The sequence below is a fragment of the Elephas maximus genome, chromosome 3 (assembly GCF_024166365.1).
Source record: "Elephas maximus indicus isolate mEleMax1 chromosome 3, mEleMax1 primary haplotype, whole genome shotgun sequence".
NCBI classification, from domain to species: domain Eukaryota; kingdom Metazoa; phylum Chordata; class Mammalia; order Proboscidea; family Elephantidae; genus Elephas; species Elephas maximus.
This window is the reverse complement of record NC_064821.1, coordinates 167,209,693-167,235,689: the sequence shown is the minus strand read 5'-3', so window position 1 is coordinate 167,235,689 and position 25,997 is coordinate 167,209,693. Positions and strand designations below refer to the sequence as shown.

The following is a 25,997-nucleotide window of genomic DNA, read 5'->3' as shown; positions in this document are numbered from 1 at the left end:
AATGGTTGAATAATACTACACAAAGTAGTATATGGCATTTTGACTTTGTGATATTTCTTGAAAATATGAAAAGAAGTATTTGGGGACGTAATTACAATAGAATTGCAGTATAATTTGGTGTAACTTATGATGCATGATATATGACTAGACAGTGAATTGCCTTGAGTTGAACAGAACACTATTAAAGTGAATCATCTCATTTTTTAAAAAGCTTCCCAAATTATATTCACACTTGACCAGTTATCTGCTTAATTGTTTTAATACAAACATAGCCACATTTAAATATCTTTGATTTCCCCATCATCCAAATGAACTGGCTTACTCAATTTTTACTCTTAAAGAATTTTCCTATTGGAATAGACTGTCCTAAAGGAACTTCTACATGGTTCTTCTAAGCTAGAAAATGTTTAAAAAATCAGTATGGTTTATGGCATTAGGTTGAGCAGTCAAAAAAAAATTTATTGGATTTCTTTTTCTGACAATATGGCTGTTAAATCTTTCAATTGTAAAACATGTAAAATTTCCTTGATTAAAAATGTTGATTTCATTAGGAAGCTGTAATAACTCTAAATCTGTATGAACCTAATAGCTTGGTTGTACACTTATAAAGAAAAAAGTTGACTGAACTACAAGAAAAACAGAGAAATCCATCATCATAGTGGGAGATTTTAATGTACCTCTCTCAGTAATTCTTAGATTCAACAGACAAAAATAAGGAAAGATATAAAAGGTAAACATTACTAACACATGTGATCTGATGAATGTATATTTAGAGAGAGAGAGAGAGAGAAAATCTTGTTCCCAGCCACTGTAAGTACACTTTTTTGGTTCAAGCACATGTCGAACATTTGTGAAAATTGTCCATGCTTTAGGCCAGGATTTGGCAAACTTTCTGTAAAGTCCAGAGAGTAAATAGTTTTGGCTTTTTGGGCCATGAAGTCCCTGAGTGATGCAAACAGTATGCTTAGCTGCGAACTGAAAGGTTGGAAGCTCAAGTCCACCTAAAGGCACCTCTAAAGAAGGGCCTGGTGATCCACTTTGGAAAAATCAGCCACTGAAAACCCCATGGAGCACATTTCTGCTCTGACACACATGGGGTCGCCATGAGTTAGAATTGACTTGATGGCAACTGGTTTTGGTTTGTGGGCCAGATGGTTTCTGTCACTCCTATTCAACTCTGCTGTTATCCTGTGAAAGCAGCCATAGGCTGTATGTAAAAAGTGGCTGTGGTTGTGTTCCAATACAATTTTATTTACAAAAGCAGTTGGTGGGCCACATTTGGCTCGTGGGTTGTAGTTTGCTGATCCTTGCGTTAGGCCATAAAAAAGTCTAAAAAAAAATTCCCATATCATACAAACTACATTTTCTGATTGAAGTGCAGTGAAGGTAGAAATCAATTGCTCTCCCCTCTGCCCCCTACATCCCAACATACAGCCCTATAGGGGAAAAGAAATCTTAACATATTGATCAAAGAAGAAATGATAGAAGTTTAAAATAGTTTGTGCTGAATATTAATGAAACTACAATAAATCAAACTTGTAGAATTAGGGCTAATGCAGGGCTCAGAAGAAAATTTATAGCCTTAAAGGAATATATTAGAAAAGAAGAAAGACTGAGAATTAACGTACTAAGCGTACAACATAACAAGTTAAAAAAAGGAAAATTAGAATAAACCAAAGCAAAGCAGAAAGAGGAAAACAATAAAGAGAGGAGCAGAAATTAATTAAATAGACACCAGCACATCCAAAATTGTTTTTAAAAAAGATTTTTAAAATTGATAAACCTCTGACAAAATTGATCAAGGAAAGAAAGAAAGAGAAGGTACTAGTAAAACAATATTAGGAATGAAATGGTCTGTACTAACGGTGCTATAGATATTAAAGAGAAAAGTGAATTCTGGGTACATTGTTATGCTTCAAAATTTGAAAATTTAGATGAAATGGACAAATTCCTGGGAAAATGTAGCTTTTTAAAATTGACTGAAGCATAAAATAAATAAATAAATCTTCTGAATAAAGAAATTAAATCAACAATTTGAGATCTTCCTACAAAGGAAACAAAAGGCTCAGATAGTATTTCAGACATTCAAGGGATGATAATTTCGGTCTTATACAAACTCTTCAAGAAAAGAAAAACAGAACAAAACTGAACTAAATCAGACCAGAACAGACTGGAACCTTATTCTGTGAGATAAGTATATCCTGAATACCAAAACCAAATACAGGTAGTATGAGAGAGGAAAATTACTGGTCCATCTCACTTATGAATGTAGATTCAGAATTTCCCCTTCAAATTAGCAAATTAAGCAATGGTGTATAAAAAAGATAAATCTAACTTGGTAATACGTTTTTTTTCATGAGTAGCCAGGAATGCAACGGTGCTGTAACGTTTCAATTGATACAGAAAATGCATCTGATAAAATTCACCGGTCTCGACTCATGGTAAAAAAATTTTAGTAGACTTCAAATTGAAGGAAACCTTCTTAACCTGATGAAAGAGTATCCACCAAAAGCCTACAGCAGGCCTCATACTCAATGATGAAATAGTAGAAGCATTCTTTATAAAAAATTAGAGATAAATCACAGCTTCTAGTTTATATTAGAAGTTATAAATTTTTCAAAAATTATAAATTACTGAAAATGTATTTTCAATTGGAAATTCAAACCACCATAATAAGGCAAGCAAAGAACTAAAAGATATAAGAACTGAAACGGAAGAAACAAAAAGTCACTATTTGTAGATGATAACATTGTCTGCGTAGAAAACTGTAAGGAGTCTAAAGAAAAATTACTTGTTTAGTATAATTACTCGATGCAAGATAATGAGTAAACAAATGAGTAGCATTTAAGTCAATCAGAAACGAGCAAAAATAATAACTAAAACAAGATAATTTATAATTCCATAAAAAGATACCTAGATGTAAGTGTCAACAGAAAGCATATGAGACCTAATTAGAGATTATAAGACTTTATTGAAGGGGAATAAAACATCTCAAGTAAATGGAGAGAAAGACCATGTTCATGAATAACCAAAAACCTGTTGCCATTCCGACTCATAGCGACCCTATAGGACAGAGTAGAACTGCCCCGTACAGTTTCCAAGGAGCGCCTGGTAGATTCAGACTGCTAACTTTCTGGTTAGCAGCTGTAGCGCTTATCCACGATGCCACCAGGGTTTCCATGTTCATGAATAAGGAGACTGAAAAACCTGAGTATGCTAGTTCCTTACAAATTTACTTGTAAATTCATGCAGTTTCAGTTTCAGTTGTTTTTAAAAATGAAAATTGAAAACTTATTTTAAAATTTGCAAAGGACAAGGTATGCTGGAAAGTTGAAGAAGAACAAGTTGGAGTGGGGGGTTTGTGCTATACATACTGTCTACTCTCTACTATGCTCTATAGTGATGACTGATGTCAATAATTTGTAATTTGGCAGTAAGGTAGCAGCACAGAGATAGATAACTAGACCAATCAAACAGAAGACAGGCATAACAACAGACCTTCATGGAAACTTAATAAATGTCAGAGTGACACTGTACATTAGTTAGGAAAAGATAAAACTGTTCACTTCATATTGCAGGGCAATTGGTTATCTGTATGGAAAAAAATGAAATGGAATATCTGTCTCACATCCTACAGAAAAATCAATCTCAGGCAGATTAAAAACTTAATAAAAACAGCAAAGGGTTTTGTAGTGCTTATTATATACTTGGCATTGTCCTAGCACATTACATATAAAACCAAAAAACCGTCAAGTCGATTTTGACTCATAGTGACCCTATAGGACAGAGTAGAACTGCCCCATACGGTTTCCAGGGAGCGCCTAGTGGATTCGAACTGCTGACCTTTTGGTTAGCAGCCATAGCTCTTAACCACTACACCACCAGCGTTTCCATATATTACCTCTTAAATCATCACAATAATTTTTAATGGTAGGTACTATAATTATTTCTATGTTTTAGATGAGTAAACAGAGGCAGCACAAAGGAGTCAAGTAGTCTGCCCAGAATAACAGTGACAAAGCTATATTGGAACCTAGGTAGCTTGGCTTCAGTGTGTGTGGTCTTAATCACTGTGCTATACTTTGCCTTCACTTGGATGTGAAGGGCAAAACTCTAATTTTTTAGAAGACAATATAGGGGCATATCTTAATGACCTCAAGATAGGGAAAGATTTTTTTTATTTATCATAAAGGAAAAAAAAAATCAGTGTTTAGCTACCTTAGAATTAATAACGTCTGTTTATCAGAAGATACCGTAAAGTGAAATGGCAAGTCTGAAATTGGGAGAAGATTAAGAATTTCTACCATATCAATAAGGCATAAGAGTTTCTGCTGCTCCACATCTTCTTCCTCAATTGGTGTCATGGATTGAATTTTGTCCCCCCAAAAACGTGTGTATCAGTTTGGCTGGGCCCTGATTCCCAGTATTATGTGATTTTTCTGTATGTTGTAAATCCTGCCTCTGTGACGTTAATGAGGGAGGATGGGCAGCAGTTGTGTTAGTGAGACACGACTCAACCTACAAGATTGGATTGTGCCTTGAGGCAGTCTCCTGAGATATAATATAGCGAAGCGAGCTGAGAGACAAGGGGACCTCATCCCATCAAGAAGGCAGTACTGGGAGCAGAGGGGGCCCTTTGGACCTGGTGTCCCTGTGTGGAGAAGCTCCTAGTCTGCGGAAAGATTGATGAGAAAGCTGCCAGAGAGAGAAAGCCTTCCCCTGGAGCTGACGCCCTGAATTTGGACTTTTAGCCTACTTTATTGTGAGGAAATAAACTTCTCTTTGTTAAAGCCATCCACTTGTTATATTTCTGTTATAGCAGCACTAGATGACTAAGACAATTGGTATTGTTAGACTTTTTAAATTTATTCTGATCCTAGTGACCATAAAATGGTATTTTTGAGGCTTTAATTTACATTCCTTGATTTTTAATTAGGATAAGCCTCGTTTTTATTATTAATGGCTATCCGTGGTTTTTTCTTCAGTGAAGACTCTGTAGGAGATAAGGCATGGGCTGACCAATTGGCTGCATGGGGACGCCTGTGAGTAGGTGATGGAATTCTACCTTCAGGTGCTCCTGGGTCCATAAATTTTACTAGAGAAAGAACCATAGTCAGATCTGCTTTTCTGGTTGATTCTTGATATTTTATAGTAGGAGATTTTTCATTTGTTTATCTTCTTTTAGGGCTATACTTCTGAATCATTAAATACAGCCCTGTGAATTTGCTGGCGCAGTGCCTAACATTTGAAAGGATTAACACTTGGCTTATTCACTGTAAATCCACAGCTATTAGGAAATAACCTAAAACATCAGGATTTACTTTGCAGAAATGATTTCCTTCTAATGTATATGCTCTTTCAAAGGAATTTAGAGTCCTTTTTTATTACTTAAGAGGCTATATACCTTTAATCCCATGGACTAGTACTTAAAAAAAAAAAATTTTTTTGTCTTTTTTAGTGATCAGTTATTGGAGAACTTTTAAACTTTTTCTTTAGAACAATACATACTTATTTTAGAATATGTGGAAAATACAAACATGTTAATAAAGTACTTATAATCCTACTACCAGAGCCCTGGGGACGTAGTGGTTAAGAGCTTGGCTGCTAACCAAAAGGTCAGCAGTTCAAATCCACCAGCCGCTTCTTAGAAACCCTATGGGGGCAGTTCTGCTCTGTCCTTTAGGGTCGCTATGAGTTGGAATCGACTCGATGGTACCAAAGAACAACCCAACTACAATGCTTCTACCTAGAGAACTATGACAAAACAATTTTGGTATATTCCTTTGTAGTCTTTTGTTTTTTTTACCTTTTTGTTTGTATGCATGTTTCAGAATAACAGCTCCACTCTGAACGAAGAGCTCTAATTTATTATGCCAAAACAAAACAAAACAAAAAACAGCTAACATAATTAGAAATTTACTCAATAAAAAGAGTCAAAATTTGTGTTCCAATTTTAGCAACTATGTATCTCCTTATTCTGTCTGTGGTTTTCCTGGGGATGATTTTTCTTTAAAGGTGTGACCACTTTAAATGCTTTTGAAAAATGAACTGGAAGCATGTGTCAGTTATCAATTTATTGCCTTTCAGCTTCAAGTCCACCCTTCATTGCTCTGCCTTGTGACACTGGAGCTGTACTGTGTAAACATCTCTCTTTTGCCAGCTGGCATAATGTTAAGCTTTGTCAGTTGAGGGTGCTGGAAGGGACACTGCAGAGGGAAAAGGACTTCTCCTCCTGTTTCTGGCATGCTTTCGTCCTTCTTGCTCTTTGGCAGTAGGCCTGGCCTGCATGGGGACCTCAGCCTCCAGTGAAGCTTATTCTCTGGCAAGTTTCAGCAACGCCCACTGGCTGCTTTGCTGAGAATCCCTCAGTCATCCTCATGGGCAGCTTCCTAGAGAGTTTTGACAGTACTCTGGTAGGTGATTTTTTGCTTGCAAGTTCCAGCCAGTGACACCTCTGCCATCCAAAGGGGTGAAGCTACACCCTCTCCAAAGTGGTTTGAATTTCAGTCTTGGGGAGGGGTGGAGGGGCTGTCCTGTGCATTGTAGGATGCTTAGCATTATCCCTGGCCTCTACCCACTAGATTCCAATAGCCCCTCCTCCCCACAGTGGTAACAGTAAAAAAAAAAAAAGTTTCCAGGCATGGCGAAGCGTCCCCTGGGGATACAAAATTGCCCCTTTCCTCCTTGATAATGTTTTCTTGGTTTCGGGAACATCTTGGTTTTCTTCCTTTACATGTGCTGCCTCTCCTTCAGCTTTATTGGTTTCTTTATGTCCACACCTCTCTCCTCAACTCCAGCCTCATCTATCCAAATTTGGTATCTTCACTCAGATCTCTAATAGACATTAAAACTTATTATGTCCATAAATGAACTCTTGATCTCCGTCACCCCTTCCCCCACCTTCTCCATTTGCAGCCATCCCCATTTCATTTGATTCAATTCCAGTTGTCTAGGCCAAGAACCTTAGCATCATTTCCAACTTACTTGTTTCTCTCAAACCTCGCATGTAATCCATCAGGAAGGCCTATTGACTCTAATTATAATGTATTCAGAATCTGATCTCTTTTTACTACCTCCCCTGCATCACCATCATCTCTAGCCCAGCTACTGCAGGAACCTCCTAACTGGTCCTGCAGCTTCTATCCTTGTACAGTCTTCTCATCAGAGTGCCTGGAGTGACCTTTTTAAAATGTTAAATCAGATCTTGTAATTCCTTTCTGCAGAGCCCTGTAATGGCTGCTGCATTTCACTCAGAATAAAATCCAAAGTACTTGGCACATAATAGGTGTTCAAAATATATTTACTGAATAAAGTGCTAAATCAAATCCATTTAAATGCATTTTTCTCCCTCCTCATCTTGCCGTTAATACTTTGTAGTATTGACTACTACTCTCTCTCTCTCGAACTCTGTCCTCCAGTTTATTTCTCTGGTTAGGCTTTCTCTTTCACGACTTCATTTCCTCTGTGTACAGATATGTAAGTTTGTGTCACAATCCTTAACTCTCTCCTTTCTTTCTTCATAAATTCAGTCCCATCAGTGGCTAAACTGATACATGTTGATGCTTCTAAATTGCATAATATATATTTGAGAAGTCTTCTTTTAAATTTTCTTCCCCACTCAGTATTAGCTCCTGGAGAGTAGGGACTGGGTCATTTTGGTGAACTATGGTATTTCCAGGCCCCAATGTGGTTCCCATACATTTTGGTCATTCAGTATACATTTATTGAATGAATGAATTTTAAATGTTTTCCTACTGCTTCTTGGATGTCTTCGCCTGGATGCCCTTATAACATGTGATATTTAGTATGTTCAAAACAATTTATTTTCCCTCCAATAAAACTACTCTACTTCCTTTGTACCTTGCATTTTCAGTGAACGGTACCCCATCTACCCCAGTCGTGAAAGCCAAAAATCTAGGTATTTTCTTAGATTTGTCCCACACACTCTCACCACAGCTAACGTCATTAAATCCTGCTTATTCTTCATTTTTTTTTGGAAACAGCTTTATTGAGGTATAACTTAAAAAACTTACATACCATAAAGTCTACCTATTTTAAGTGTACAGTTGATTGGATTTTAGTGTATACCTAGTGTTATATGACCATCACCACAACCTAATTTTAGAACATTTCCATCACCCGGAAAAGAAACCTCATACCCACTGACAATCAGTGTCTATTCCTACCCCCAGCCCTAAGCAACCACGAATCTACTTTGTATCTCTATGTATTTGCCTTTTTTGGACATTTCGCATAAGTGGAATCATATAGTATGTGTTCTTTTTTTGTCTGTTTTTTTTTTTTATTTAGCATATAATTTTTGAGGCTCGTCTATACTGCACCATGTATCAATTCTTTGTTCCTTTGTATTGCTGTGTAGTATTCTGTACAGTCTTGCCAACACTTGGTATATATTGTCTGTCTTCTTCTTTATAGCCATTCTAGTGGCTGAGAAATATTCTTTCTTTCTTTTTTTGGAAACAGAAGATCAATTTATTGGTGGGCACAGGTCAGGTGGGGCAGTACCACCAAGGCCCTCATGAATGCAGGGCCCAGCACTTGTCCAAGGGGCACGATTGGGGATGTATTTGACTCCACAACCATCTGGGATGAGGTGTTTTCAGCCACCATGTCTACAAGTTCATCAGCATTAAACTTGGTAAAGCCCCACTTCTTGGCGATGTGGATCTCCTGGCCTTAAACTTGGCCTTGCGTGGGGCCTCAATCACATGCTCCTTGTTTTGAAGCTTGGTGCAGATGGACATGATGACTTGGCCAATGCAGACCCTGGCCACTGTACCCTGGAGTTTGCAAAGGCACCTTGCATGCCTGTCTGGAGCCTGTCAGACCCAGCACAGGACAACATCTTGTTGATGTGGATGACATGAAGGGATGGGGCCACATTTAGATGTGAAAGCCATCTTTGCCACAGCTGTTCACCATGTACTTGTTGGCACAAATATGGGCAGCCTCCAGGGCTTCTGAGGAGAGCTGCTTATATTCACCTGACACCATGTGGCCATAGAGGGGAGACTCATCCACTTTTGCCTTCTTCTGACCCAGGTCAAAGATGTGGATCTTGGCATCAGGGACACCTTGGCAGAAGCAGGGCTTGTTCTTACAAGTCCTGGGCTTGTTATTACAATACTGGTAACACTGGGCAGGGTGCGGCCCATGGCAACACCAGGATCTTTGCGGTATGGTGAAGGAAAAGCAGAAATGTTATTTCATTTGATTTTGATTTGTATTTTCCTAATGGCTAATGGTGTTGAATATCTTTTCCTGTACATATTAGCCATTTGTATGTCTTCTTTTGTCCATTTTCATATAAATTAGGTTATTTGTCTTTTATTGAGTTATAAGAGTTCTCTGTGTGTTTTGGATGTAAGTCTCGTTGGACATACGAGTTGCAAATATGTTCTCCAAGTCCGTGAGTTGATTTTTCAGTTTCTTTCTTCTTCTCTTTTTAATTAAAGTATAATTCACATAGTGTAAAATTCACCCCTTAAACCGGTTGCCGTGGAGTCAATTCAGACTCATAGCCACCTTATAGGACAGAGTGGAGCTGCCCCCATAGGGTTTCTAAGGCTGTAATCTATGGAAGCAGACTGCCGCATCTTTCTCCCATGAAGCAGCTGGTAGATTTGAACCTTCAACCTTTTGGTTAGCAGCCAAGCACTTAACACTGCCCAAGCATTTAACCGTTGCACCACCAGGACTCCTTAAATTCACCCCTTAAAAGTGCACAATTTAGTGATTTTTTTTTTATATAGTCACAAGATTGCGCAACCATCACCACTACCTAATTTTAGAATACATTCATCACCCCTGAAAGAAACCCATTACCCTTTAGCAGTGACTCCCAAATCCCCTCTTCCCTGCCCTGGCAACCACGAATCTATAGTCTGTCTTTGTAGATTTGCCTATTCTGCATTGTCTTTTTCTCAGTGATGTCTTTTGCAGCACAAAAAATTTAAATTTTGATTAACTCCAATTTATCAAAAGATTTTTTTTTTTTATTTCTTGCCCTTTTGGTATTGCATTTAAGAAATCATCACCTAACTCACGATCCTGAAGATTTACTCCTATATTTTCTTCTAAGGATTTTGTAATTTTAGCTGTTGAGATCTGTGACCAATTTTTGAGTTAATGTTTGTGTGTGATGTGAGGTAGGAATCCAGATTCATCTTTCTGCATGTGGATATCCAATTGTCCCAACACCATTTATTGAAAAGAGTGTTTCTTTCAATCTAAAGTGCATTTCTTGCAGACAGCATATGGTTGGTTCTTAAGTATTTATCCAGACTGATAATCTCTGCCTAAAATTCTGTTGATTTTACCTCACGTATCTTTCACTTTGTTCCTTGCTTTCCATTCACATTCCTACTACCTTTGTCCTTGCCGGGATTGTTGGTGGCCTTCTAGGTATTTTCCTGGCCTTCTGGTGAGGATTCCCTGTATTGTTTTCTCTATACTGACCACTCAGTTAAATTACTTGCCTGGCCTCGTAGACCTTTGAGTTTACAAACCCTGGCATAAAAATCACATTCTTGCTCCTGTGATTCTTCATATTTATTGCTTTGCTCAATAAGCATTTAGTTAAAACCAAAAAAACCAAACCCAGTGCAGTCAAGTTGATTCCGACTCATAGTGACCCTATAGGACAGAGTAGAACTGCCCCACAGAGTTTCCAAGGAGCGCCTGGTGGATTTGAACTGCCAACCCTTATGGTTAGCAGCTGTAACACTTAACCACTAGGCCGCCAGGGTTTCCAGTATTTAGTATTTAGTTAGTACCTATTAAATGCCAGGTACTGTTCTAGGCATTGGGGATGGAGTAGTGTATCAGCAAGCTTTTGATGATTACCTCACCACCCTAAAATGTAGGAGCTAAAAACTGCCACCATTTATTTAGCTCATGATTCTGTGAGTTGACAATTTAGACTGGGTTTATTTGGTCTTGCCTGGGATCATTTATGCATTTATGGTCAGCTGCTTGTAAGCTAGGCTTTTCTGCTTTTGGTGGTTAGATGACCATCATCTAGGACAGCGGACTGTGGCCTCTGTTTGTGTATGGCCTCTGAACTCAGAATGGTGTTTACATTTTTAGAGAGTTATAAAATAAAAACAACCCAAACCCAAAGAAGAACAGAGATCACACAAGGCCCTAAAGGCTAAAATTTTAACTATCTGGTCTTTTACAGAAAAGCTTGCTAATCCTTAGCCTAGGATAGCGAGAGTTGACTGGGCTACATGACCTTCATCATCCAATAGGCTCAACGGGACGGGGGTGGGGGGTTATTCACATGGCAGCATCAGGGTCTGACAGTGGAAGCATGCGGGACCTTTGAGGCTTAGATTTGGAACAGGCACATCGTTGGCTTCTGCTGCTTTCTGTTGGCAAAAGCAAGTCCCAGTCCAGCTGAAATTCAACGGTGGAAAGAGAAGACGCCACTTCTTAATGGGAGGAGCTGTAAAATCACACTTCAAGCGGAGTGAGTCCAGGAAGGAGAGGAATTGTGGCTGTTTTTGCAATTCTCCGGAAGGAATGGAAAAACAGACCAAAAAAAAATCCCTGCTGTTGTGGAGCTCACATTCTAGTGACGGCAATAAATTATCATGTTTTATTACACCAAAATATGCCCTTTAATTCAACCATACGTCCCTACTTGCATGTCCCTGAATACTCTTCTGATGTCTCATTTCCCTGTACTTCAGTCATGTTTTCTAAGTGCTCATTGGATGAAAAAATTCTTCCTTTATTTGCCTCCTCTACTCTCCTTCAAGTCTCTGTTCACCTCTTGTAGGTATTTCTTGACAATCCCTTCTGTACTCTGGGCTTCTCCATCCTGTATAATGTATTCCTTTATTAAAAAAAAAAATTTTTTTTTTTTTTATAGCACTGATTAATACTGAATTGTGACTGGTAATTTCACATTGCTTAGTAAGGTGTGTTGGGATCGACTCAACGGCACTGGTTGGGTTTTTAGTAAGGTGTTTGAAGACAAGGGTGTGTGTCTTATTCATCGGTTTCCATTTCCATTTAACAAAAATTTATTGTATTCCAGCTATGTGCCAGGCACTGTGCTGAGTGGTAGACAGGAACAAAACAGACAAGGAAGATTCTTGTGTTCATGAAACAACAGGTAGTCCCCTACTTGCAGTGGGGTTTCATCTGGTGACTACTCCCTTGTCAGTCGGTTTTGATATAAGTAGAACACCTCTTTTTTTTTAAGTTTTCATTATTGTCTTTTATTATCACTGTCTTATAAATCCGATCTTTCTTTGTCTTTGGGGGTTGGAAACGTTACATCTCAGAATCACAGCAGCAAATTGTGCACTGCAACATTGTATGTAGTACACGTTACTAATGATAAGAGGTAGGTAGAAAAACAACAACAAACACTCGTGATTGGGGTTGGTGGTAACTTGAACACATTGTAAGCTGAGGACTACCTCCCTGTACATAAGTAGTATTTTTAATAATACTGCTATTTAGCAAAACTGGTGTTTTCGTGTTTTTTCATTATGGCCCCAAACCATTTTTTTTAACCCATGAATCTTCTCTTTTATTGTTCTGTTCTTGTGAATTTTTATCTTTAATCCATTTACCATATCACTTGATTTTTATAGTTAGATCTTTAGTTATTGTGCAGTAGGCATGTTTCGAACACAATGCAAACTGAGTCTTTATGTTAAAATTTGCGTATTATTTCCCTAGTAGTTCATGCTTTTCTTGGTTATTCACTTTTTTTTTCTTGGTACTCAGTCTCCATCGACAGTATGTCTTACACATTTTAGAATACTAAATTGAACTTCTAAATTCTTTTTCCTCAAGGGAAATTAGATTTTAGTGTTTAGTCAAGTGCCAAGTACATAGTGGGCAATTAATAAGCATTTATTCATGGTAATAGCCCCTTTGGTTTTCTGTTTCATTGAATTTCACCCAAGGTGATTCTTCTTGACTGACTTTTAAATGGCTAAATGAATTCACGACCTTCAGCATAATAATTCTGAGTACTTTTTTTTTTTCATTATGAATCACAATGGTACCTGCTTTCTTTCTCTCCTCCTCATTTTACTCTTAACAAATATTAATATGTAAATTTGGGAGTGTCCTTATTTCACAATTGCTAACCTACTTGAAACATTTTGAAAATGTGCATGTGAATTTTATAAATTGGTGCCTGCAGAAATGAAATTAAGTGCAATTTAGGGAAGTGATCTGTTAACCTTAAAAGAATTGATAGCGTGATTCTCCTTAACATGTTATTAGATAGTCACAGCATTTATTTTATCCGTTCCTTCTTGGTGCGGTTGTTCATCCATTTAGTGAAGTTTTTTTGAGTGTTTATGATCTGTCATTGTGCAGGGTGTTGGTGTTGCAAAGAGGAGTTAAACATGGTTGACATGTGAAGGGAAGTCTTTATTTAAATCTCTAACATTTGAAATATTGTGGAATACTAGAACATAAATATTCACAAGCTAGAAAAGGGAGAGCAAAGAAGAACTGCATGGGATATTAACCTTTTCTAGCATTCCACTTGATCATTTTATAAAATGTAGCAAATAATGTTCTGATATTTTAGATTGAAAGCATGAGACTACAGCTGTTTTACAAATGTAGCATTTTTGTAAGTGCTAATAGCATCTGGTTATTGCTCAACCTGAATCTTCAAATGTCTTATATTTGTTGCAGTGAGTTTGTGAGGGTTGAGTTTAGTGTTTGGAAATAATGATTGTTGAAAAACATTTATATATCTTAGGAAAGCTGATGTCAGGTGAATTACTTACTCATCTCTGAGCAGTTCAGAATGGTGAATAATTGTTAGAATTTCTGTAGAATAATGTCTTTTTTTGTTAGTGCATTTAGGGAAGTTATAGTTTGATAAAAGGAGTGAATAACAAATCATTCTTCTCCCCTCTCATTAACTGGTTTACAATTTCAATGTGTTGCACAAGAAATATATTCTTGTGTAAGTGAACTCATATAATTGTTTTATGTATTGTATTTTGTAATCTATAGAAGGCCAAATTAAGACATGAAAACATTAATGAGACAAAAACAGAAGGTTTCTGTAATGGCTCATTGGGTCAGCAAAAAGAGGAAGACCCTCAACAAGATGGATGAGACAGTGGCTGCAACGACGGGCTCAGACACAGCAGTGATTGTGAGGTTGGCGCGGGCCTGGGCAGTGTTTTGTTCTGTTGTACATAGATGGGGTCACTATGAGCTGGAACCGACTCCACGGCACCTAACAACAGTTGTTGAACTTGTTTTATAAGGATGATGAAGAGGTTACACAATAGCTCATATCTCTGCAAGCCTCAATAATTTTCATCAGGCGTTTTTATTTAAACATGACTAATAAATTAAATTAATCTGTAGCTCAGCAAGGGGGCTTAAAGTATCCAAAAATTGAAAGCCAGGGCATTTGAGGGATTTCATTTTTTCATTTACTAAAAACGGAAAGGATGTTATTTAACCTCTGAGCTGGGTGATGTCGGTGTTTCACGGGAGATGTGAGGTGGTACTTTTTTCTGTTTTGGAGCTCCTTCACTTTAATAAACATACCCCTTTTTGTATTGTTGAAACACTTTGGAGAATGCAGTTGTAACTACACAACTTACGTTAAAACGAGATCACTCTTAAACTTCTGATTTTTTGAAAATCACATTTAAAAGCAATCTAAACAAAGTCATTTAAAGGTCCATTTCCATTTTATGCTGCAGGAGTTTGTGAACTAAAAACTTCCTTGGAAATGCAATGATTATGTTTTATTTACTTTGACTAGATCAAGTAGACACTATGTCTTACTCAGTCTGTACTTCCAGGATTAAACACCATGTATGTGCATGTCTGTCTGCATTATATATGTGAAGAAAAGTGCATAGGTACTTCCCCCCCTCCAAAAAAAAAACATTTAATATAAGTTGTGTAGCTACAGTTCCATTCCCTGAAGCGTTTCAGCCATACAAAAAATGGTACGTTTGTTTATTAAAGGAGCACCAAAAGGGAAAAAAGTATCACTTCTCAGCTTTTATGAAGATGGCTATCCATGTGTAGAGTTACTAGAATGTGAGATTAATCGAGAGTATGTCAAATAAGAATAAAATTAATATTGCGTCAGAATTTTTTTTTAGGTTGCTTTTTTTATTGTGCTTTAGGTGAAACTTTACAATTCATGTCAGTTTCTCATACACAAACTTATGCGCACATTGTTATGTGACCCTAGTTGCTCTCCCTGTAATGTGACAGCACACTCCTCCTCTCCTCCCTGTATTTCCCCTGTCCCTTCACTTAGCTCCTGTCCCTCTCTGTCTTCTCATCTCGCCTCCGGATGGGAGCTGCCCACATAGTCTCATGTGTCTACTTGAGCTAAGAAGTACACTCCTCACCAGTATCATTTTCTGTCTTATACTCCAGTCTAATCTTTGTCTGAAGAATTGGCTTTGGGAATGGTTTTAGTTTTGGGCTAACAGGGAGTCCGGCAGCCATGTCTTCTAGGGTCCCTCCAGTCTCAGTCAGACCATTAAGTCTGGTCTTTTTAGTAGAATTTGAGGTCTGCATCCCACTTTTCTCCTGCTCCATCGGCGATTCTCTGTTGCGTTCCCTGTCAGGGCAGTCATTGGTGGTAGCTGGGCACCATCTAGTTCTTCTGGTCTCAGGCTGATGGAGTCTCTGGTTTATGTGGCCCTTTCTGTCTCTTGGGCTCGTAATTACCTTGTATCCTGGGTGTTCTTCATTCTCCTTTGCTCCTGTATCAGACATTTTAAGGCCATTTTAAAATGAGGTAACAAAAAAACAATAATCTTAGAAAATATTTTTGTCTCCGTTTATTTCTTTATCTTTTCACCCCATGCTTAGCCTAGTTTTTGTGTTAATATTGTTTAAATTTTAATATTTCTTTTTAGTCTTTTCCTCCTCCTTTCCTCTCGAAACAGATTTAGAACTGAACTGGTCTTTGCCTATTAATGTCTAATAAGAATAAAAAAATTGGGATTAGAGCAAGTGCATCTTATCTTTTAAATTTACTGCTTTTTAATCATTCGGACCTAATTAAATGTCTTCATTTTTCTCTGCCCTGGCTTTCCTCCTTTCTTCCCCCTGCCCTTCGCATGATCTTGTGACTAATTTGTATTCTTTAGTGTATTTTTTTCCCCAGAAAGTAGGAAAGGAAAGAAGATAGAATTTAAATGAAGATTACTCAATGATTTTTCATTCACTTATTTATTATGTAAATATATTTGCCGCTGGCAGGAATATCTCTCTAGTACCTTTGCATATACTGAATAATGCATTAAATTCTTAAACTGTAGATGTACTCAGTTACTCTTTAAGAGTATAGAATTAATCTTTTTCCTACTGATATTTTGGGGTACTCAGCTGAGTTCAGAAACTCAGAGGCATATTTTCTCTCCTTATTCCCAGTGCCTAAATTGAGACTGTTATCTCTTAGACTAATGTAATAGATTAACTGGTCTCCCTGCCACAATCTTGCCATACCCAAGCTTTCATCCCTTAAATTGGCCATAGTGACTGTTTTTTGAATAAATAAAGAGAAAAATCTGATGTCATGTTGCTGTTTGTTTACAGTCCTTCTCCGGTATACCCCCTCGCCCCTTACTGGCAATCGCTTTTTTAAAGCAAGGACTTTTGTTATCTGTTTCTTGTCTCTGTAGCCCTTCGCTTGTCACATCTCACTGTTAGTATCAACTGTGGTGAGTAACTAGTCCCCGAAATACATCCTGTTTTCCCTCTATGCCTTTGCACATATTGTTTCTTCTCCTTGGAGCATTCTTCTGCTGTTGCCCCCTCCCACCCTTTCTCATCATCTGGCAAGCTCCTTTAAGCATGTTCAGAGGTCATTTCCTGGAGTCAGTTTATGACACCGTCTCTTCTGTGTTCCTGTAGCATCCTATGCAAGCCATAAGATTACTGTATCATGTTTGTCACTTTACTAGACTAGGAGCTCCATGAGAACACACATGGAATCTTTCATCTCTCTTTGTGCTTTGCACAGAACACTGAAATGTTAGAGTGGAAAGGAGAAAGGAAACAAAGTTTGAATTTCTCTTATATGTCTGGGAATACACTTAGTTGTTTTAAACCCATTGAATGAATCCAATTGCCATAATAATTTCACTTGAACATGTTCTTATCCTCATTTTATAGCTCAGAAAAACAAAGTAATTTGCCCAAGTGAGACATAGTTATCAAAGTGGTGGAGCTAGGACTTGAACCCAGGCCTGATTTGACTCTGAAGGCTCAGCTCCTTTCACCTTACCGTGCTGCTTGTCCAACCGTGCAAGTGTGATGATTGCCAATGGGAGATAGAGTCACATAGTGTAAAGAACATGAACTTGAACATCAGATAGATCTGGGTTTGAATTCTGGTTTGCCGTTTAACTAACTGTTGGCAAGCTTTTTAAGCTCTGTAAAATTGTTTTCTTATTTGTAAAATGTGGTTAATATCATTTTTTTTTATCATTATCTACTTCAAAAGATTACTGTGAAAATTAAATGGACTAATGGACGTAGAGGGTTTTGCAGTGCTGGGCACATGGTATATGCTTTATGGAAGGTAGTTGTATTTGATAGGAATACATATAGCTACAAGTAACAGAAAAAGTAACAGAGACTTGAGGGAAAAAACAGATTTTAAATGATTTCACATAATAAAATGTCTAGAGATAGTCTTCAGTGAGTTGGGTTTTGTTTCATTCTTTTTGTCATGGTCACAAGACATCTGCTGAAGTTACAGGTCTCATATCTAAAGCTGGAAGAAGTGAGAAGAAAGGGATGGTATCAGCCATCTATATCTTTTATTAGAAAAGCAGCACTTTTTTTTTTTTTTAAACTTCCCCTTACATCTCCCTGGCTGGAACCATGCTGTCCTTACCACAATCTAGCAATTATCTAAACTGTTTTTTTTATGAGAGAGACTGCAAAAATGGAGAACTGGGTTGTTGTGATCAGACCAGTAATCATTCTGTACCTAGGAATGAGCACATCATTCCCTCATACCAAATTAGGAAAGAAGTGGCATCCATAGACATGGTGATGGTGGCGATGATGCTATGTGATGACATAGCACTGAATACCTTCTCAAGGTATGCTAATCACTTCATCAGTCTGAAGCTTTTAACAAGTTGTAAACACTGTGAACTGTTATAATCCATATCAATTAAAGGTTAAGACTGTGTCAGTTACGTCCTTATATGATAGTTTAGGCGCTAACATATTACAAAATTGGCTTTCAGGCATTTCCCTGTCTCATTGACTTAGGAAAACTAAAAAAATTTGCTGCTGCTGCTACTTTTAACTTTTCCTTGCCTCCGAAAACCCCATCACACACACATACCAAACCACATCACGCAGGTACCCAGCCCAGTGCCGTTGAGTCAGGTAGACAGCCACAAAACCTCGTAACACCACTGGAGTCCTTCTTACAGCTCGTTGGCTGCTGATGTTTTTTTGAGATCTACAGTTTCAGCATCAACTGCCCAGAGGTGATGATGCTCTTAAAGCCAGTTTCTCCCCTTAATACCTCATGTTTGGGACTTGCCCTGCCACCCTCATTACGCTCAATGAGAACAATCTCTGTGGGATCATCTGTAGGTCTACTTCCCACCACCTGGCTTCCCGTTGTTGGAACTCTTCACAGTTCTTAAATCTCCTTCCGCCTCCTCACCTTGTTGATTTGATTGATTGGGAGGGAGAAGGGAAACTGAACTGTAGCGGTCTTGCTGCTTTCCTGTGATTGGGAGGTATGTTCCTGAAATGCTTGTTTGAATTCTGGTATGGTTTTACTATAGAAACAGTGGTGTATTTTTATTTGGGTTGTTTACTATTATTAGTTCTCCAGTTCAACTGCAGGAGCCCTAGTGGCGCAGTGGTTAAAGAAATAGGCTGCTAACTGAAAGGTTGGCTGTTAGAACCCGCCGGCCGCTCTGCGGGACAAAGATGTGGCAGTCTGCTTCTGTAAAGGTTTACAGCCTTGAAAACCCTATGGGGCAGTTCTGCTGTGTCCTGTGGGGTCGCCATGAGTTAGGATCGACTTGGTGGCAGCAGAGCAGATTAGTTCAACTACATTTTAGTTTTGGAGGACCGGCCTGGGATCTAACTACCCTTACACGTTATTCCTGCAGGGAAATACTTATGACTTCCCACCAATCAATTTGAGAACAAACACTTGGGATAGAATATAGTCAGGAATTGAATGACCTATGTTTGGATTTCATGTTTGGACTTGCTATACTTGGTAGTAGTCTGGACTACGCACCCTCATCGAAAGTGAAAAAAGCAGGAAGGAGGAGCTAAGGACATGGATAATTCATAGACTAAACAATTAATTAGTTTCTGCTTAATAAAAAGTTAAGGGCTCTGAGTGATGCAGTTTGTGTTCATCTACTAACCTAAAGGTTGGCAGTTTGAACCAATCCAGCAGCTGCGGAAGAAAGGCCTGACAGTCTACTTCCATAAAGATTACAGGCAAGAAAACCCTCTGGAGCAGTTCTACTATGTAACACATAGGCTTGCCAGGAGCCAGAATCAATTTGGCAGCAACAGGTTTGGGCTTTTTTGTATGTTTGTTTTAATAAATAGTTTAATACACAGAAAAACTGAGTCTTGGCCGTAGAATGAAGTATGTTCATACCTTTTTTTTTTAATATTCCCATTTCACAGCTTCAGTTATTTTTGCATTAGGTCTTCACTTAGAGAGCTTAGAGATATCTTTGTAAAGAATAACGTTTGATTATTGCGGGACTCTGAGTTTCATCCTTAAGTTCAACTATATAGTTTTACAAACTGACGTTAATATAGATGCAAGACGTTTCAATTCACCGAATCTGGTTTTTAGTCATTCAGAAGCCACTGATCATTTAGTATAATAATGATAAACATAGTGGTGATTATCAAGTTCAGCTTCTAAATATTGAGAGGGAGCATATATGATTTCCTGGGGCAACTTTTAGAAAATGTTTTGAGATAGAAGAAGAAAAAACAGAAGATACGTTGAGAAGCAGATGTTGTATGACTAAAGTACCCAGCTGTGCACTAACAAAATGAATCTCATGCCGATTAGTTAACAATTCTTTGGCAGTCAGAGACATATGTAAAGCAGTAGACACAGCATGGGGAAAAAAAAAATTAAAAGCATTTTCTAAACTTAAAACATTGGCAGTATCTAGTCTACCATCTGTGTTGCTGACAAGTTGATTTTGTTGTGGATAAGTCAGACCAAGGTCACTTCCAAAAAAATCCAGGAAAACCGATTAGCCCATTAGAGTCTTCATTCTCTAATATTAGCACTACATGGAGTCTTGACACTTTGATTTAGTGGAAGTTGTTATTTCAGCAAAATAAATTCCACTTAGTGTGTATAAATCTAAATATTTTTATATTAGCACTTTTGTCCATCATGAAACAGGTTTTGTTTTTATTTTATTTTTATTCTAAAGTCTTTCAGGTCAAATCTGTTAATTAAAGATTTCTATGAAGTGCTTTTTTTTTTTTTTTTTGGACCACATTTAAATATTTGACCATTTAACTACAAAGTATAGCACTACTGACCCTATTATCAAGGTCTTTTGTCAGAAGGGCTAGGGCTTCCACATCTTAAAAGCCTCCCCTCTTTGACTGAATAGATGGTGAAGCCTTTATGGATGGTCTACCTAGGCTAAAAGTTCACTCAGGTCCTTAAAATAATCTTCATTCCACTTTACCTTATAGGATCAAAAATTGAAAAGTTTATACCTGTGGGTTAGTTTTTATATAATACATCAGCTCTTTGCAATTGGTTTCTTTTGGTTTGGCAGTATTCTTCCTCAGTATTTAGAGATATTGCAAACCATAACATGAAATTTTGTTAGAGATATAATGAGACATGTTAAGGCCTTATAGAAATCAAAGCTGATATAATTTGTCTGAAAATGAAAACAAAAGTATAATTATGCATTTATTAATGTGTGGGTGTGATTAAACTGAGCTGCATAAAAATTGGTAAGGTTCAGTATTCGTTATGTCCATATTAAAAATCTGCAGTAAATTGAAAACATCCTTTTACTTTGATTCAGTAATTCAATATAGAAGTTCTTACAGTACTATGAATCAGCAACAAGGTTGTTTTATCAGAGTACTCAAGTTTCTTTATACATAACTTATATTTTAAGTAGAACCTAGGATTCTGTGGGTCTCAGCATTACACCTAGTTTATATTATTGTTCTAGTTGTAGTGTTTGCAAAAAATTGGACTTATTGGCTAGTCATGTTTTTGCCTATATAGCTTTGCTTCCAGTTAGAGTTGAACATATTTCATACACAGAGTACTGTCATATGCCTTGTTGAGGACTGGGAGAGAAGCTTTGTGTTGGTTAAACACCTGGCGACGCCTTATGAATCTTAGAGGGGAAGTGGACAGAGAGAGAAAGGGCTGCATGCAGTTAAAGAAATGAATTATAAAAAAGGAAAGAGTGGGAGAAAAAAATAGGAAAGAGTCATTGTTGGCACTTAGAGATTTACTACAGGGATTTCTAGATACTCCATTAATTCACACAGTATCTTTGTGAACTTGGGTCCTACAGAGGATTGTAGAAAGGAAACTTCTCGTAATTGTTGTCCCTATAACTATATTCATTTCAGAAATTAGAGAAAACAAATGTTGATTGAATTTCTGTAACAGAATATTTCAGGAAATGAATTTACTTGATTAAAAAAAGTAATTTGTTGCGTGCTGTTGAGTCGGTTCCGACTCATAGCGACCGTATAGGACAGAATAGAACTGCCCCATAGGGTTTCCAAGGAGTGGCTGGTGGATTCGAACTGCTGACCTTTTGGTTAGCAACCTGAGCTCTTAACCACTTTGCCACCAGGGCTCCTCAAAACAAACAAACAAAAAAATAATAAATAATTTAAAAATTATTATTAAAAGCAATTTTTCATGTTTTCAATTTATCGTATCATCAGTTAAAAAAAAACTCAGAGGGTAGAGGGGGTTAGAAGCTGGCAAAATGGTCACAAAAAGAGAGACTGGGAGGAGAGAGCAGGCTGTCTCATTGGGGGGAGAGTAATTGGGAGTATGTAGTGAGGCGTATGTAAGTTTTTATGTGAGAGAATGACTTGATTTGTAACCTTTCACTTAAAGCACAATAAAAATTATTAAAAAAAAAAAAACCCTAGCAATTGGAAGGTGTTTTGAGCATTCATAAAATTCTGTAGTTGTTCATTTTTTAAAGAAGAGTTTTAATAATATTCATTGATAGCTTACATTTCAACCATTACTACTAGATTACACTAAACCTAATAATTTGTATTCCAGTTATTCCAATATATTGCCATTACATTATTAAGGATTAGAGTTGAAGAAAGTATTATTTAAGGACTGAAAGATTCTTTAAGCAAATGAAGAAAATTAATGGTATTTAACTTATTAATGAGCTCATACTGTGTATGTATAACCTTGGGTGGTGTGACTTTTGGGATGTTTCTTCTTTCTGTGGGTCTTAGTTTCCTCATCTAGAAAGTAAAGGGCATGATCTAATAGGTGAGCTCTAAGCTCTGTTTTCAGGAGGCAGTAGATATATTTAGTCCAAGTCTTCTACCATTGTATTCAAGGCCTCTCATAGCTGGAAATCTTTAGTGTTACTTCTTATTTAATTTACCTTCACAGATCCTAGTGCACTATTTATCATTCTCCAGACTTATACATGCTGTCTCTAGGCTTCAAGCTGAAATAGTTAGCTAATCTTCACCCTTACCCTATCTACAATTTTTCCTGTATTTCCTTTCATGGTTGATGGTCACTCTGTAACTTGTCATCCAGTCCAAAAAAAAAAAAAAAGAAAACTATCCTAGATAGTTTTTTTTCCTGTTATCTAACTTTCGCACATCTGGTAAGAATATTGAGAATGACAAATGACAATAGCAGCTACCATTGAGTGCTTACGATATTACAGGCCCTATTCTAAGTGCTTTACCTGTGTTCTCTTCTAATTCAGTCTTCATAACAACTCTGTGAAATGCAGGCACTGTTATTATCCCCATTTACAGAGGAGATGGAAATCTAGAGAAATGAAGTTATTGCCCAGCATAGCAGTTGGAATGAATCAGAGTTAAACATGTAACCCAGGAGTGTTCGTTTTCAAAGCCCATACAAGCCTTAACCATTAGCTGATATTGCTTCCTCTATATGCAGTTACCAAGTCCTGTTGCTCGTGTCTCCTAAGTAAGCCTTGAGAGTATTTCCTCAGCTGTCATTCCCCATTCATTACCTTAGTTTAGATTCTTTATCATCCCTTATCTAGACTATTGTGGTAGCCTCCTTTTGACCAGTTTTGTCTGATATGGTAGATGGTTCGTATCTTTTAATGGTTCCCTCATTTACCTATAGGTTAAAGTATATGATCCTCAACATTTATAATCCGTCCTCAGTCCACATCACTTGCTCACTTCCATCTTGTGTTACATTGTAAATTCCTTGAGTATGAAGGCTATATCATTGTCTTCTTCACAATGTTGTGGACATAGTAACTGCTCAGTAAATAGTTTTTGATTTAATAAGGTAGTCCACCAAGGTTCTTGGCTTGGCAATACAGTGTATTTTACTAGAATTAAAATGAATTACTCTTGTTAGAGGAATAATAAAATTATTTAAAGTATTAACTATTCATACATTATTTTAACATAATTCATACAGTTCTTTATCTCTGCTAATTTGAATTAATAAGATTTTATACTGTTACAGGCAGTCACTCTGAGTTTCTGTGAATTTGTTGTCTTTCCAGAGGGAATTAATCAGATTGAGACAGAACAAGAGCATATACACTAAGATTTGGACACTTATTGTGGTACAGAGTAAAAATTAGCAGTCTTTCAACTCCTTGTCAAAAGTTTATCATCTTAACCATGTGTAAATAGGCCTATAATCAGGATCATCAGTGATGCTAAAAATATGCCATTAATTCATGATCCAGCTCTAAAGGATAGTGTGAGTAACTGGCATGATCCCATACTTCGTTTTGTTTTAATTTGTAACTTTTCTTTTTAAACTCCTTTTTTATTTTTTAAATAATTTTTTAAATTTTTATTGCTATTGTTGAGACTTACACAGCAGAATATGTACCCATTCAACAGTTTATATATGTACAATTCAGTGACATCAGTTACGGTCTTTGAGTTATGCAACCATTCTTCCCCTCCTTTTCTTACTTGTTCCTCCCCCATTAACGTAAACTCACTGTCCCTAAATTCCCTATCTAATCTTTTGAGTTGCCATTGTCAATTTAATCCCATATAGATAGATCTTAAAAGAGCACAATGCTCAAAGCAGATATTCTTTACCAGTTAAGCTAAAGTATTGTTTGGTTTTAAGAAGACTTCAGGGGATATTTTTAGTTTAAGGTTTAAGGCTTAAAGATTATCTTAGGGCAATACTTTCAGGGGTTCATCCAGCCTCTATGGCTCCAGAAAGCCTAGATTCCATGAGAATTTGAAATTCTGTTCTGCATTCTTACCCCCTTTTGATGAGGATTCTTCTGTAGAATCTTTGATCAAAACTTAAACTCCTTTTTAAAGTTTTGATGGATACATTGAAACTTGATAAATGTAGTTGGTTACCAGTTGTGATATCATCTTTAATAAAAATGCTTACATCAGAAAAACAAATATTTTAGTACAAGTATAGATGGATTTATGATAAATGAAATATTTAAAGTAGGCCTCATTTAATGTCCTACCTGAGTTTTACTAACTGCATTTTTAGTGTGTTCATTAAAAAAAAAAAAAAAAAAAAAAAACCTTGCCATCCAGTGGATTCCGATCCATTGCGACCCCATAGAACAGAGTGTAACTGTCCCATAGGATCTCCAAGGCTGCAAATCTTTATGGAAGCAGACGGCCAAATCTTTCTTCCACAGAGCTGCTGGTGGGTTTGACCTGCTGACCTTTTGGTTAGCAGCCAGGTGGTTAACCACTGTGCATGCCACCAGGGCTTCTCTGTGTGTTCATTAATTTATGATTTTTTAATTGAAATATAATTCACATACGTTAAAATTCACCCTTTTAAAATATATAATTTAGTGGCTTTTGATATATTCATACAAAAAAAAAAAAAAACAGTTGTCCAATAATCACCATATTCTAGTTCTAGCCCATTTTTATTGCCTCAGAAAGAAACCTTGTACTAAATAGCATTCACTCCTCTTCCTTCCCTCTTCCCCAGCCTCTGGTAAACACTCATCTACTTTCTGGATTTGTCTGTTTGGACATTTCGTATAAATGGAATCATACAATATGTACTTTTTGTGTTTGACCTCTTTCACTTAGCATAATGACTTTAAGGTTCATCTATGCTGTAGCATGTATCAGTATTTCATTTCTTTTTATGGTTAAATAATCTTCCATTGTATGGATAAAGCACATTGTGTTTATCTGTTTATCAGTTGATAGGCATTTGGGTTGTTTCCATTTTTGGCTATTATGAATAATGCTGCTATTAATATTAGTATACAAGTGTTTATGTGAACATATGTTTTCATTTCTCTTCGGTATATACCTAGGAATGGAATTGCTGGGCATTATGGTAACTTTGTGTTTAGACATTTGAGGGATTGCCAGTCTGTTTTTCAGAGAAGCTGCATTATTTTACTGCACCATTATTTTACTCCCACCAGAGTGGATGAGGGTTTCAATTTCTCTAAATCCTCACCAATACTTGTTATTGTCTTTTTGATTATAGGCATTCTAATGGGTGAGAAATGGTCCTTAAGTTAAATGAGCTTCTTTGTAACATAGTATTCAATTAGACAAAGTAATAATTATTTTTTGGTTTTCAGAAAAGTAAGTAAACTTTAATTTTTTTCTGATATAACTGTTATTAAATAGTTGAAACCAGTGACGGTAACTAACAGCAACAACTATTAATTACTTACACTTGCTCCAGATATAAAAAATTATATATTTAGCTCAATTAAAAAATTACATATCAAAATGTTTTA

General features: G+C 37.0%; 1 protein-coding gene and 1 pseudogene across 5 annotated transcripts in view; one reads left to right on the top strand and one right to left on the bottom strand.

The window, feature by feature from the left end:
- The window catches only part of MAGI3 (membrane associated guanylate kinase, WW and PDZ domain containing 3), a 255,499-nt gene that overhangs the window by 44,385 nt on the left and 185,117 nt on the right, over positions 1-25,997 (top strand). The gene's annotated exons all lie outside the window — the stretch shown is intronic.
- On the bottom strand, positions 8,538-11,721 carry LOC126073365 (60S ribosomal protein L10-like; annotated as a pseudogene).